Source organism: Schistocerca piceifrons, chromosome 9 (assembly GCF_021461385.2).
Source record: "Schistocerca piceifrons isolate TAMUIC-IGC-003096 chromosome 9, iqSchPice1.1, whole genome shotgun sequence".
NCBI classification, from domain to species: Eukaryota; Metazoa; Arthropoda; class Insecta; order Orthoptera; family Acrididae; genus Schistocerca; species Schistocerca piceifrons.
This window is the reverse complement of record NC_060146.1, coordinates 155268727-155284904: the sequence shown is the minus strand read 5'-3', so window position 1 is coordinate 155284904 and position 16178 is coordinate 155268727. Positions and strand designations below refer to the sequence as shown.

General features: G+C 43.4%; 1 pseudogene; it reads left to right on the top strand.

Annotated features, from left to right (window-relative positions):
* The first annotated feature begins 15128 nt into the window (after positions 1-15128).
* On the top strand, positions 15129-15246 carry LOC124717629 (annotated as a pseudogene).
* Positions 15247-16178: the final 932 nt, after the last annotated feature.

Sequence of the window (16178 nt, the reverse complement as noted above, 5' to 3'; positions counted from 1 at the left end):
GAATATTCAGGTGGATTGAATTCAGGTGTTCCAAAAACCGGTTTAAATTCTCACTACCATGAGGCCTAACAACAAAAGTATCGTCTACATATCTGAAAAAACATGCAGGTTTCAAGGGACAGAATTAGTGCTACCTCATCTGTTGATTAATAGTCACTATCGATATTTCTGATGTTGGTTATCTTTGGTTGTATGTTGACTCTGCGCTTACTTGTTCTGTGTATGATATCTTCCTTGTTTCTCCTCTGTGAACCGAGGTATTAAATTCCCTTGCACACTGCTTCCTTCTTGCATTTGTGCCTTGAGAATGGCAGGGTGTGCTCCTGTCGAAATATCGGCGGTGGTCGACGACGTCACTCGGCAGCAAACCCGTAAGTTATTTGAAGATTCAATTCGCCGGGAAAAGTTAAGGTCTCACAAATATGTTCTTGTCTGTCCACATTAAATGAATGTGGTTTGAAGTACAACCACAACGCAACACTTCGTTTTATGGAAACCGCTAGCTGTAGCTTGTCAGTGGCAATGCAATCTTAACCTTTGGTAGACGTAAGAATTCTATTGCGGAGACAACGTTAGGCAACTATAAATCTTGTACGCCACATATTAGACACACCGCAGGTATTACTTCATGTCAAGAGTGGTTGTGATTGCGAGAACTCTGATGACACAATAGTACACCACGGTCATCCTGGGTCCTCCCGTGTTACCTCTCATGCAAATATATGGCGGTGGCATTTTTCAGTAGGACAGTGCTCCTACACACGTATTACCCATCTCTCTCTGTATAGACTGTGTGAATTATGTTGAGGTACTGCTGCGTGCAGCAAGATCTCCAGATCCATCACCAATAGAACATGTGTGGGACCAGTTAGGTCGTCAACTCGGTACCATTGTTAGTATAGAGGATATCAACAACCATGTCAGACAGCTGTGGCCAGCTTGTCAGTGGAGAGCATACAACAGCTTTATCAAACCCTTCTAACCAAATAATGCATGCATCCAGGCCAGGGGTGTGCAGCGTCATGCAGGTAAGTGGACTCACACTGCTACACTCATCGTACATTTGACTCGATTCTCTAATTACTTAAATAACGTCACACACCCTATCATTCATTTCGTTTTCTCCTGTCCTGTGCGGTTCACCTTTTTTGTCGGATAGTATATGGTTAAAAGTACCCGCTTTCCTAACTACACTACTGGCCATTAAAATTGCTACACCAAGAAGAAATGCAGATGATAAACGGGTATTCATTGGACAAATATATTACACTAGAACTGACATGTGATTACATTTTCACGAAATTTGGGTTCATAGATCCTGAGAAATCAGTACCCAGAACAACCACCTCTGGCGGTAAAAACGGCCTTGATACGCCTGGACATTGAGTCAAACAGAGCTTGGATGGCGTGTACAGGTACAGCTGCCCATGCAGCTTCAACACGATACCACAGTTCATCAAGAGTAGTGACTGGCTTATTGTGACACGCAAGTTGCTCGGCCACCATTGACCAGACGTTTTCAGTTGATGAGAGATCTGGAGAATGTGCTGGCCAGGGTAGCAGTAGAACATTTTCTGTATCCAGAAAGGCCCGTACAGGACCTGCATCATGCGGCCGTGCATTATCCTGCTGAAATGTAGGGTTTCGCAGCTATCGAATGAAGGGTAGAGCCACGGGTCGTAACACATCTGAAATGTAACGTCCACTGTTGAAAGTGCCGTCAATGCGAACAAGAGATGACCGAGACGTGTAACCAATGGCACCCCATACCATCACGCCGGGTGATACGCCAGTATGGCGATGACGAATACACGCTTCCAACGTGCGTTCACTGCGATGTCGCCAAACACGGATGCGGCCATCATGATGCTGTAAACTAAATCTGGATTCATCCGAAAAAATGACGTTTTGCCATTCGTGTACTCAGGTTCGTCGTTGAGTACACAATCGCAGGCCCTCCTGTCTGTGATGCAGCGTCAAGGGTAGCCGCAGCCATCGTCTCCGAGCTGATAGTGCATGCTGCTTTAAACGTTGTCGAACTGTTCGTACAGATGGTTGTTGTCTTGCAAACGTCCCCATCTGTTGACTCAGGGATCGATATGGGGCTGCACCATCCGTTACAACCATGCGTATAAGATGCCTGTCATCTCTACTGATAGTGATACGAGGCCGTTGGGCCGGCCGCGGTGGTCTCGCGGTTCTAGGCGCTCAGTACGGAACCGCGCGACTGCTACGGTCGCAGGTTCGAATCCTGCCTCGGGCATGGATGTGTGTGATGTCGTTAGGTTAGTTAGGTTTAAGTAGTTCTAAGTTCTAGGGGACTGATGACCGCAGATGTTAAGTCCCATAGTGCTCAGAGCCATTTGAACCATTTTTTGAGGCCGTTGGGATTCAGCATGGCGTTCCGTATTACCCTCCTGAACCCACCGATTCCATATTGTGCTAACAGTCATTGGATCTCGACCAACGCGAGTAGCAATGTCGCGATACGATAAACCGCAATCGCGATAGTACGCATTTCTCCTCCTTACACGAGGCATCACAATGACGTTTCACCAGGCAACGCCGGTCAACTGCTGTTTGTGTATGAGAAATCGGTTGGAAACTTTCCTCATGTCAGCACGTTGTAGGTGTCACCACCGGCGCCAACCTTGTGTGAATGCTCTGAAAAGGAAATCATTTGCATATCACAGCAACTTCTTCATCTCGGTTAAATTTCGCGTCTGTAGCACGTCATCTTCGTGGTGTAGCAATTTTTACGGCCAGTAGTGTATTAGTTCTGCATGATAAATTCATTCGTTACCCAATAGGCAGTTTGTTAATCTCATTCTCCTTAGTTGAATATGTAGTCGCATCACAGATCTCTTTTTTTGGATCACGTGACATCCCAGTGTCCCCAAAACAGGCAGAGAGGGGCGAAGCTGGGCGGCCCGTTCCCTTTTATTATCCATTCCAAGCCACTTCAATAGCCCTTTCAGAGGTAGGTATCGCTGATAGCAAGAAAAGCGCCACCATCTTCATTCACAGGAGATGATTAATTGTCTCAGTTATTATTCTCACGAGGTAGCTGAAAGCCAACACCCATGTGTCAGACAAACTTTAAACGTTTCTCTTTAGCAGCAGCCGAAGTGTAAATTACTTTGCATCAAAGTACCACATTTGCTGTGCGGGAACTGATAATTTATTGGAGGAAAAGCACGATTTGTGATACAGAACTTAGAAACTGCCTATCAACATTCGAAGCTTTGTATCAACAGCAGAGGCAGATACAAAACCCGCCAGAAGGTCGACGGACATTCCAGTTAAAAACCATTTACGATTTCTGTGTCCTGTATATATCGCCTTTGCGATTTTTGATCCTTATTTGTCTTGTGTTTCGAAGATGAAAACGGTCAGAGCATTTAATTATAAGAAGGAATCATCAAACTAAAGTATTAAAATGTACTGAGAAGGATTCGGTTAGTTCCAGTAGGATCAGTTTCTTTCTAATAAACAAAAGTGAGTGACAAGTACATTTACAGTGGCATTAAAACGAATATGTCGTCAACACACAACATCTAGACAGCAAACTGAAAGCTGAAAATGATTTGAGGGAAAGAGAAGACAAATTCACGCAAAACTTTAATACCTTGTTTCCTAAAATCGATCGGGCCCAACGAACCGTGTCCTCTCCACTGTCTTCGCATCTCTGCCATCCGCCATCCGTCCTCATCTATCGCTGACTGCCGCAGGTTTCCATGAACTCCATCCATCCACCTGTTTCTTGGTCTTCCGTGGGGCCTCCTGACTGCGATTTTATCTGATTCTCCATTCAACAGTGCTTGCTTCCAACACCGGACCAAAGACGTTCCACGGCACTTTTCTCTCAATTACAAGGAGATTTTTGTCAATGTTCCGAGGCTTATTTGCAGCTCTGAACGCAGTTTTTTCTTTGTCTTTCTTTACGAAGAAAGTGTGCTGGCACTCTTCCAGTCTGAGGTGTTACTCTCACAGCTTACAGAGTTGGTGGCATTTCCGTAGCAGTGATCTCCGGTATCTTTTTTATATAGTTTTTCTCACGTTAGCTCATAAGCTGTAGCTGCAGTTAACTTCCCAGACCTCGAACACAATTAAGTCACTGACCTAGTTACCAGCTGAAGGTTAATCGGTTCAGCAGGGGAAAACACCTGAAGCTGGTTTGTGTTTGTGGTTGGTTTGAAGTAGCTATAAATACCGTATTCGATGAATCCTTAAGTTACAAATTCTGTCGTTCTGCATCTATGAGACACATTCGAATTGGTCCAGGTCTCCTGGTGGTTGATTCCAAGGGACTAGTATCCGAGTGTTGCGGCAACTACGCAGGGCATAAAAAGAGAATATCACAGATTAATGATTTGTCCCAGAAAATTTGATTTTTTCACTATATTTGCCTCACTGACATTGTACATAGTAGCGTTAGCGATTGATTATTAAAATCAATATCAAGTTCAATAATGAAGTTCAAGGCAAATGGTTAATCAGCTGCTTTCGTGAAATACACTGGTGGAAATGAGAATTAGTTCCCCTGAAAAGACATCTATATCTACATCCATACTCCGCAAGCCACCTGACGGTGTGTGGCGGAGGGTACTTTGAGTACCACTATCGGTTCTCCCTTCTATTCCAGTCTCGTATTGTTCGTGGAAAGAAAGATTGTCGGTATGCCTATGTGTGGGCTCTAATGTCTCTGATTTTATCCTCACTGTCTCTTCACGATATATACGTAGGAGGGAGCAATATACTGCTTGACTCCTCGGTGAAGGTACTGAACGTCTCTCCTGCAGAGTCTTCCACTGCCACTGGAGTTTATCTATCATCTCTGTAACGCTTTCGCGATTACTGAATGATCTGTAACGAAGCGCGCTGCTCTCCGTTGGATGTTCTCTATCTCTTCTATCAACACTATCTGGTACGGATCCCACACCGGTGAGCAGTATTCAAGCAATGGGCGAATAAGTGTACTGTAACCTACTTCCTTTGTCTTCGTACTGCGTTTCCTTAGGATTCTTCAAATGAATATCAGTTTGGCATCTGCTTTACCGACGATTAATTTTACATGGTCATTCCATTTTAAATCACTCATAATGCCTACTCCCGGATAATTTATGGAATTAACTGCTTCCAGTTCCTGACCTGCTATATTGTAGCTAAATGATAAAGGATCTTTCTTTTTATGTATACGCAGCACATTACACTTGTCTACATTGGGATTCAATTACGATTCCGTGCACCATGCGTCAATTCGTTGCAGATCCTCCTGCATTTCAGTACAATTTTCCATTGTTACAAAGTCTCGATATACTACAGCGTCAGTGGACTTCCGATGTTATCCACAAGGTCATTTATGTATATTGTGAATAGCAACGGTGTTACGACACTCCCCTGCGGCACACCTGAAATCACTCTTACTTCGGAAGACTTTTCTCCATTGAGAATGACATGCTGCGTTCTGTTATCTAGGAACTCTTCTATCCAATCGCACAATTGGTCTGATAGTCCACATGCTCTTACGTTGTTCGTTGAACGACTTTGGGGAACTGTATCGAACACCTTGCGGAAGTCAAGAAACATGGCATCTACCTGGGAACCCGTGTCTATGGCCCTCTGAGTCTCGTGGACGAATAGTGTGAGCTAGGTTTCGCACGATCGTCTTTTTCGAAACCCATGCTGCTCCTACAGAGTAGATTTCTGGTCTTCAAAAAAGTCATTATACTCGAACGTAATACGTGTTCCAAAATCATACAACTGATCGACTTCGATTTCGATCCGGTGACGGCGTATGCCACATGGGGGACAGTGGATGTAGTGATAATGGTTTCAACGTCGCCGGCCGAGAGGTAGCGTAGCGGCATACGTATGAGAGCGCCATTTGTGTCTACCATTTAACAGGGAATGCTCACAGCCAGAAACGAACGTGTGAAGCAAGCAGCAACTATGTCATGGAGATGCTCTGTGCTTCCTAAAGCCAGCTGGGCGAGTCTGAATGGGATCAAATTGCGGTGTTCTGAGTGCGTGAATGGTCTTTTCCGAGAATAGCCACACAAGTTGGACGTGCTGCGTTTTCTCATACCTGTAGACGAGGATCTGGACGTCCACGCGGCACAGGCGCCAGTCGAGATAGTTGTATTCTAAGGGCAACAGTGACAGATCGTGGGCCCATAAACTGTTGCGATCTGGTTAGTAGCAGTGGGGCTACGGGCACGCACACACCTCCAGCTCTTCTTCCACTCACACCACAGCATCGACGTGCACGGCTCGACTGGTGCCTTCAGAGGATCAATTGGAAGATCGAAAGCTCCGCAGCAATGAAAGCAGATTCTGCCTGCACTTAAGAGATGGGCGTTTGTGGAAACGAGGTAGACCTGGTAAGCACTGTCTCGCAGAGTGCCCAAGACGCACTGGCCCGACCTGAGGCCTTATGGTCTGGGGTGTGATAAGCTACAATGTTCGCATACCTTCAGTGTTTCTGGAGGGAATGCCAACTAGCGGCCGGTATATGCTGAATGTTGTCAGAACCGTTCTTTTGCCGTTCTTGCGACAGGAAGGTGATGTATTGCTCCAACAGAATAACGCTCGCTCAGTTAGTGCTCTGCAAAACGTGCAAGAACTTCCACGTCCAGCATGATCTCCGCACTTGTCTTCAGTCGAGCGCGTGTTGAATACCTTTGGACGAGAAGCGACTCGTGGACTCATCAACAAGAACACTTACCGAAATACAGGTCGACCAGGTGTGGTATAACGTATCCCAGGACAGTATTCGCCACCTGTACGATCGACTCGATGCCAGAGTCAGCGCCTGCATTGCCACTGTGGAGGCTACACCACTTACTAGTATGGGTGCTTCAGCGTGGGTCGATACTGAGAAACTCAGAACCGCTTGTGCTATTGATCTGTAAATGTAATCATTTCACGTACTCCATATGCACTGCTGCAATAAAGAATCTTCAGTCAATAGGAAACTTCTAAAAGTGGCAGTGTATTCAATTTTTTTTTTATTAAAAGTAAATGAGGACCTTGTGACCATGTTGAACAGACTAGAGGAACAAGCGGACCAGTTAATAGGGGAGTTCAAAATGGCTCTGAGCACTATGGGTCTTAACATCTATGGTCATCAGTCCCCTAGAACTTAGAACTACTTAAACCTAACTAACCTAAGGACATCACACAACACCCAGTCATCACGAGGCAGAGAAAATCCCTGACCCCGCCGGGAATCGAACCCGGGAACCCGGGCGTGGGAAGCGAGAACGCTACCGCACGACCACGAGCTGCGGACAATAGGGGAGTATCACGCAGGGTTTCGCAAAGGTCTATCTTGCATCGAACAGATACAAACAATTTTGCAAATGAGAAGATTTAGAAATATTGTGGTAACTTTTGTCGATTTTAAAAAGGCTTATGATTCAATAGATAGACATTATTTTACACCTTACATGAGTTCAGGATTGACAGGAAAACAAGTTCAGTTATTCAACAGACATTAACAGATACAACCTCCAAAGTTAAATTCATGGGAGAAACATCAGAAGCATTTCATATCCATATTGGTGTTCGCCAGGGAGATGGAATGTGCCCCCTTCTGTTTAACATGGTTCTGGAAAAAATTGTGAGGACAGGGGAAAAGGAAATAAAAGGAATTCAGCTTGGGATTAAAAAAGAGCAGAGAATTGGGGTGAAAAAACTACACGAAATCACACAGAAAACTGGGCTACAAATCTCCTACGAGAAAACACAGTACATGGAAAACAAACCTGTAGATAATCTTCCCATTACTACTCAATACGGGAAAGTGGCACGAGTTGCCCACTTCAGATATCTGGGAGAGATAATCCAACCATCAGGACTGAACTCAGTAGCCAATCAAGACATAATCTCCAGATTACAAAAAGCGTGTAAGCTCAAATGGAATCACTATAATAGGAAAACTATTTCTGTCAATGATAAACTAAGGCATTACAACACACTAGTCTTACCAAAAGGACTTTATGCTGCAGAAACTACAGTGATTCATATACTAAGATCAGAGAGATTGAAAAGCAGGAAAGAAAAATTCTGAGGAAAATATATGGACCAGTGTTTCGGGAAGGAATTTAGATGAAGAAACCAACTAGAGAGATTTACAAAGACATAGAAACGATAACAGACACCATTGGAAAGAGAAGGATGAAATTTTATGGACATATCAGCAGGATGAATAAAAGCAGGCTCACAAGACAAATCTTTGAGATAGTAAACAAGAGCAAAATCAAGACAGAGTGGATCACTGAAGCAGAAGAAGACATTAAAGAACTGGTGATCACACAAGACAACATAAACAATAGAGAACAGTTTAGAAACATCATACAGAAAAACATACTTAAACAAGAACTTACGGAGAACAGAACGGGTGAAAGATAGTCGGAAGAACGCAAGAGAGAACGTATGAAGAGAATTTGGGAATAACGAAGAAAGAAGAAGAAATCATGACTACTCAAGTTCAATCGCTCTCTCAAAAGGGAGTAGTTGAAAATAATAAGAAATGAGGACCTTGTGTCCCAGGGGCACAGATTCCTTTGTTCCTATAGGGCCTAAGTTACACGAAGTTCATTTTATCATCTTATGCAACGAAAATAGGCGTAGCACAAAGAAAAAAAGTCATACTTGATCAGTGTGGCAGTAGAGCAGGGCCTGCCTAGCGCTGCACAGTGTGCAGACGTGCAGAAGTGCTGCACATGTGCGACAGCGACATCTGTTATTAGACATGTGTCCTAAATGAACGGCGGCGGCTCCACTTCCCTGTTTATGTGGTACAAGCAAGAGCGCAACATACCCAGTCTCGTTTACCCCTGGTGACCGTAACCTTAACAGAGAAGTACTGAGAAATGGCAGGTACTGTGAAAAAGCAAAGGACGGGAGATCTATGTTCTCAATCGTTTAAAAATGACTGGGAACTGCAATTCTTTTTTGTAGCCGTTGGTGAAAACTCACAGTGTTTGCTATGCCGCCGATAATAGGCGGCCAGCGTAAGTTTTCAATTGAAAGACACTACAATACATATCAAAAAGACGAGTGTAGTGTACTCAAGAGTGAAGAACGGCAAGCAAATTTAAATGTCCTTGAGAGGTGGCATGAGCCCCCTCTCATATTTCTATCTTACGATTCTCCTCTCTAATTGCATGCGGTGGAAAGTTGCTATTCCTTCACACGCGGACTTCCCACGCAGCGTCTCTCGTCACCCGGGTGGTCCGGTGACAGGCGGGCTCTGCTGATCTGGAAAGCTTTAAGCCGACGGGTGTGAGGAAGTCGAGTGAATGCTTTGCAGACACCGACATTGTCAAGAGGAACGCCCGCAGAGCTTGAAGTAGCGGCTGGGCTAGAGGTTCCGTTACTTCGCAGAAACTTAGCGAAAACACTTTCTGGCGGGCTACCAGCGAGGCGTGGGAATGACTTGTGTACCCAGGCAGCTGTGGCGGGAAAATTCCCGCACTTTCTGCAAAATAGTAACTGTGATTGGCTTGCTCAGGGCATAGCTCCATGACGTAGCAAGATCGGCGCAGAAATTGGCGCCAAGGATCTCCATTGGTGGAATGGTAGCGTTCCGGCAATGGAGTGGAATTTTCCGCCGGTTTTCGAGTTGCTGATTGGAACGTTTAACCACGGCCACTGTCGTGGGGGCGGGAATGTTTGTGTTCGGTTTTTGGTACGGGTGCTCTTGTGAGTAGTTGGCTCTCGCCTTTCGGTCGAGGACGTCGAAGCAACCAGCCAACGGCTCCGGTACGGCAGATCGTGTCCTGGGAGTCAAGAAGTCGGTTTTGGTAATGTATGTCCGCAGCACCGGCAGATAGGGATTTTCCTAGGTGACAATCAGAGCTCAGCAGAGCGCGCCTGTTCGTCTTTTTTCTAACTTTGTTCTGTCTTGGGCAGCAGCAATTAATGTTGGGTTGGCTATGTGTTTTCTCTAAGAATTGAGTTGCTAGGAATTGGCTGCACATACCACTTCGTCATAATCCTCACAATCTAGTTTAGGGACAACTTCACATTCACAGCGTTTGTTTAAGTATCCAATTAGAGCCAATTTGATGTATTATTAATGTTTCATGTGTTGTTGTTTATTATTTTGTGTTTAGTCTTAATAAATCATATTGTTATTTTGGACAGAACTTTCATTCTGTTAATAGGTAGAGCAACCCCATCATTCCTCACTATGTTAATGAAACCTTCGTTTAATTAACTTATTTATCAAATTAAATTATTGCAGGTGCCAAACTCTCTTCTACTCCACTGGCAGGATTGATTAGAGTCAGTTCGCGTATTTTTTTTTATCCTTGTGCAACAGGAAAAGTTGGAGTTAGAATAGGGGGGGCTTAGAGCATCATGTACATATGTAATTTCTCTAAGAATTGAGTGTTAAAAAACACTGCTAGCCCCAGCACCTCGCATCCTTAAGAAAATGGATGAGACACATCAACTCGATTATCATTTCTCACGCCCAGTGATAAACGTGTTTGGATTTATTCCTTTCATAATTAAAAATTATTGTATACTAACTGCATTAATGCCTCATTCTGCTCCATGTTACATTATTATCAGGAAAGTTGGTCATTAAACCGATTGTTCCAACGTATACTTACATTTAGGGTCTTTTTTTAATGTGTGAAGGGCTACGCTCAGCTGAAGTCGATAAAACGTAACATTCATCTAATTGTCGGTTATTATGCAGATTTCAGACGGAGCTGATGAAAGATGTAGCAATAATGGTATTGAAATAACAGGTTATCATCGAGAGGTCTGCGGTTATCATTCTGTTCAGAGTTCAGTGAGACAGAAATTATATGGGTGTAACTGAGGGCACCGAGAATTAGTTATAGGAAACCTTGCATTAGTTTAAAGTTATTTGAAATCATGAATAAGGTTCGTTGGAAGTCGCTAAGTGCTCTCTTTCTTAAATACTAGATCAAAAACATTACTCGTATTTACGTGCCGTCAGTCAAGCTACCTTAATAAAAAGCCAGGGTTGTTAACTGTATTATTTGTCTTACTGGGTTAAACTGTTAACATAAAAGTAGACGTCTCAATGAGTAGACTGTGAGAGTATTTTACATGTTTAATACGCGAAATACCTTCCCACGGTTGTCTTGCAAGCTGTGGAAAGAGCACTAGAATGCGCCGGTACAGAATATCCCAGCAAGTGGATAAAGCGACATCTGTGCGTAGAAACATGCACTACATGAACGCTGACGGCTGCGGCGTGCACGCTGTGACCCGGGAGTTGCACATGTGCACGAGCACCGCACGCGTGCAGAATTTGTGGCCGGCCCTGCCGTAGTGCCTAGTCACGCCGTCATGAAGACGAACGGTATGGTCATTCAAACTGTCGCTTCTCAGCCCGTAGTTGGTTTCAGAACTTAATCAAAAGCTTTCTCCAACTCATCCAAGACTACGAAGGGAAAGATTCCTTTTCTCCGCATTCTTCGTGGAACAGTCTTCCACAGAAAATCATTCAAGTTCTACCTGTTGAAGTAGGGGAGCTGCACTGTGACATGGAAATATTATTTATAGTGTAGCTTATGAGCAATTAAGCAAGATTCAAGTGATAATATTACCTGTAGAAGGTAGGAGCTGTAGGCCCGTACTGTAGCGTGAGTTTCATGTAAGTTCTTGGTTGCCCACAAGAAAAGAATGAAATTAGAATGTCTACACTTTACGTAAACAGCCACTTTGGATTAACTCTAAGGGCATGGAATGGGCACGATTTGCCATTCTTCATTTCACTCTAGAATTTCTTCTTTGTTATCATCGAGATTTGTCCTTGTTGTTCATGATCATTATAACAGATCTTCCGAAGTAAAATTTCTTTTCAGAACTGCTGTCACGGAGTCATAGATTTTGAGAGGTTTTCGACTCGATGCAAACTAAATCTGTGCTGACAACGCTTGAGGAAGACGTTATTTTTGCAAGCGATAAAATGGTTCAAATGGCTTAAGCACTATGGGACTTAACATCTGAGGTCATCAATCCCCTAGACTAAGAACTACTTAAACCTAACTAACTTAAGGACATCACACACATCCATGTCCGAGGCAGGATTCGAAACTACGACCGTAGCAGCAGCGCGGTTCCGGACTGAAGCGCTTAGAACCCGCTCGGCTGCAGCGGCTGGCCTGCAAGCGATATTAACATACTGAAAGTTTTACACTTCAGGTTCTACATCCAAGAAACTTTCTGAGGAATGAGGATGAGAAAGTAAAATAGGAGTAATCAACTGAATTAGAGATCCATATCGATAACGTCGATTAGCAGTAGGATTTCTGAACATACGTATGCTGTGTTAGACCACTATGGGTTAGCTCAAAGGAAACGATTTATTCACGATAAAGGATGACAGCCATAAACAGTTGCAGGATAAAAATTTATTAAAATTTCTTGACCAAGGTTTCGGTACATATAAATATACCTTCATCAGAAGTAAAAAATCCTGAACAGGAATAAAGGTTACAAACTAGACTTGCTCGAAGAAGTAGAGATTTTCAAGCATCTGTCTCTAAAAGATGGTTTTGTTCTTAATGAACAGGTGCAGCTTCGAAACAAATTTTTTTTAGACAGTTTCAAACCCCTCCTTGCCTTAATGTAATATAGTCTGGCTGACTAGAAGTTAATTTTCTTGCTTGTTGATGCCAGTGAAATGCGCTTTTCCTGTCTTGTTGGGATTTTACATATTTTGATGTTTGTTGGTTGTGATTTTCGATGTGTATGTGTGGTTAATTGACTAGTATGTTTTTATTCACAACGACAGATGGTTTCGTTTTATTATAACATTTTGGTTGTTTTCGCTAGTATGTATTTCACCGCCTACGTTACGCGAGATTCTCGCGCATTACACTAGTGCCCTCTTTCGTTAGATGTTACATAGCGCAAGCTTTATCTGTTTGACACTAGGACACAGGTAAATTTGGTTCTACATTATCTATTTTACATAAATGTTTTTAAATGGCCTGATACGTTTTATTTATTATGACACAAAGTTTGAATTAACACAACTTTTAATAATTTTTGATGCGCTTATGTATGTATTCATGGATTTTAATATGCGCGAGTGTCTGGCACATACAAGTGCCCTCTCTCGGCGAAACCATCTGCCCTAGTGCTTTCACACTCTTGTCTCGATAATTCACAGGCGAAGTAATGGTGCTAAACTGTTCGCTTTGACCCTGTGCCCATAGTCATGTTGTACTAATGGAGAAGATGTCTCAATTATTGACGACGCCTTTGGCACAATTGTTTTATTAATCTCCATTACATGATGTAATTTCAGTAAGTAACTAAAGATTTTGTGCCTGTATTACTTTGGTAATTTCACTGTTACTTAAGCTATTGTTTCTCACTTCCGATGCTATGGCTTTTCTAATGAAAGTGTCTTCCTGTTCAGGATTTTTTTTACTTCTGATGAAGGTATATTTATATGTACCGAAACCTTGGTCAAGAAATTTTAATAAATTTTTATCCTGCAACTGTTTATGGCTGTCATCCTTAATCGTGAAGAATTTCAACAGTTGCTGTTGCAGCCATGTTTAAAATCTTGAAACGATTTATTGACAAACGGCCAACACGGATTCAGAACATATCGTTCTTCTGAAACACATCTACCTCTTTACTCTCACGAAGTAGTGAGTGCTATCGACAAGGGATTTCAAATTGATTCCGTATTTCCACATTTGTAGAAGGCTTTTCACACCGTACCTCACAAGCGACTTCTAATCAAATTTTTTGCGTGCCCATGGAGTTCAGTCTCAGTTGTGTGACTGGATTCATGATTTCCTGAACGGAAGGTCACAGTTCATAATAACTGACGGAAAGTCATCGAGCAAAACAGAAGTGATATCTGGCGTTCTCTGAGGAAGTGCTATAAGGCCTCTGCTGTTGCTGGTCTACATAAACGATTTAGGAGACAATCTGAGCGGCCTTCTAAGATCGGTTGGGGCTGATGCTGTCATTTACCGTCTTATAAAGACATCAGATGATCAAAACAAATTGTAAAACGATTTAGACAAGATATCTTTATGGTGCGAAAAGCGTCAGTTACTCTAAATAATGAAAATTGTGAACTTGTTCACATGAGTACTAAAAGGAATTCGCTACATTTCTGTTAAACGACAAATAATACAAACCCAACGGCTGTAAATTCAACTAAATACATAGGTATTACAATTACGATCACATAGATAATGTAGTGGACTACGATTCATTGGCAGAACGCTTAGGAAGTGAAACAGGTATTCTAAAGAGACTGCTTACCTCAGGCTTATACGTACTCTTGTTGAGTACTACTGTGCCCTGTGGGATCCACATGAGAGAGAATCGACAGACGACATCGAAAAATTTCAACGGGGGAGTACCAATGACATGATACACGAATTGAAGTGGTAATCACTAAAACAAACGACTTTTTTCCTTGCGGCAGAATGTTCTTATTAAAATTTCGTGGATAACTTTCTCCTCAGAGTGTGAGAATATTTTGTTGGTGCCTACCTACACAGGGAGAAATTATTATCGTAATTACTTAAGAGAAATCAGAGCCTGCACGGAAAGATTTGTTTTCGTTTTTCCAGCTCTGTGTTCGGGGGTGGAAATAGCTTGAAGGTCGCTCGATGAACCTTCTGCCAGGCACTTAATTGTGAAGATCAAGAAGAAATTGAGAGGTGAAAACTAGTCTGGTGAATGGTTCTGAGCACTATGGGATTTAACATCTGTGGTCATCAGTCCTCTAGAACTTAGAACTACTTAAACCTAACTAACCTAAGGACATCACACACATCCATGCCCGAGGCAGGATTCGAACCTGCGACCGTAGCAGTCGCGCGGTTCCGGACTGCGCGCCTAGAACCGCTAGACCACCGCGGCCGGCCTAGTCAGGTGAAGAATTCCATATTGCAAGAATTATTCTCAGCATTTCTAGACGAAATGTTCAGCTTCATAAACTGGAGAGTCGAAGAAGAAACATGTGTCACTGGAATATATCTCAAGCGCCCCCATGCTACTTACTGATGGAAGTCTGCCAGTCGTTCACACAAACAACAGTGTCGAATGAAAGAACGCAGTACAGGAAGTTTTAAGGTAGCCCTAAAAATCGGATGGGCAACGGCCTTGCGGCAGTGAATACTCCGGTTCCCATCAGATCACCGAAGTTAAGCGCTGTCGTGCGTGGCCGGCACTTGGATGGGTGACCATCCGAGCCGCCATGCGCTGTTGCCATTTTTCGGGATGCCCTCAGACTCGTGATGCCAATTGATGAGCTATTCGACCGAACAGTAGCGGCTTCGGTCACAAAAAACCATCATACCGGCCGGGAGAGCGGTGTGCTGACCACACGCCCGCAGGCCGATGTGGCCGAGCGGTTGTAGGCGCTTCAGCCTGGAACCGCGCGACCGCTACGGTAGCGGGTTCTAATCCTGCCTCGGGCATGGATGTGTGTGATGTCCTTAGTTAGGTTTAAATAGTTCTATGTTCTAGGGGACTGATGACCTCGGTTGTCAAGTCCCATTGTGCTCAGAACCATTTGAACCGTACGCCCCTCCTATCCGCATCCTCAGCTGAGAACGACACGGCGGTCGGATGGTCCCGATGGGCCACTTGTGGTCTGAAGACGGAGTGCTAAAAATCCGATGCAATTATGTTAAAATAATGTACATACAATTCAGACATCACAAGGAAGTGATACAAATTAAGGACTAAGTTACAAAACCAACTGATAATAAGCTCATGTATTTAGGGCAGTAGGAGACAGTGTGTAAGTGGAGTGGAAAAGAAGTCAACGGAAGAGTAGAAATAGCCTGCAGAGGTTTTGGCAAACGGAATACGGTCGTCGGAGCCAAGTTTTCAGGACAGGGGAAGGTTTAATTTCGCATCTATGTCAGATTCCCCTTTTAAAAGGGACCAGATGTACTTTTAAATAGAGCAAAAGCACTCAGAGATTTTGTAGCGTCGATTGTTAAGATAATGCCGAATATGTTTGTTTGGAGCGTAAGTTCGTAGTGTTTTTTCGTAAGTTTAATAAACACAGGAAGTACATATAACACTCATTTCACGCATCAATAATGTATTCTCATTCACTATTGACAACAGTCTGGCAAGCTATGTTAACTTTAGATTCCGCGACCGTAAAAATCACGTGGTCTTAAGGCGAA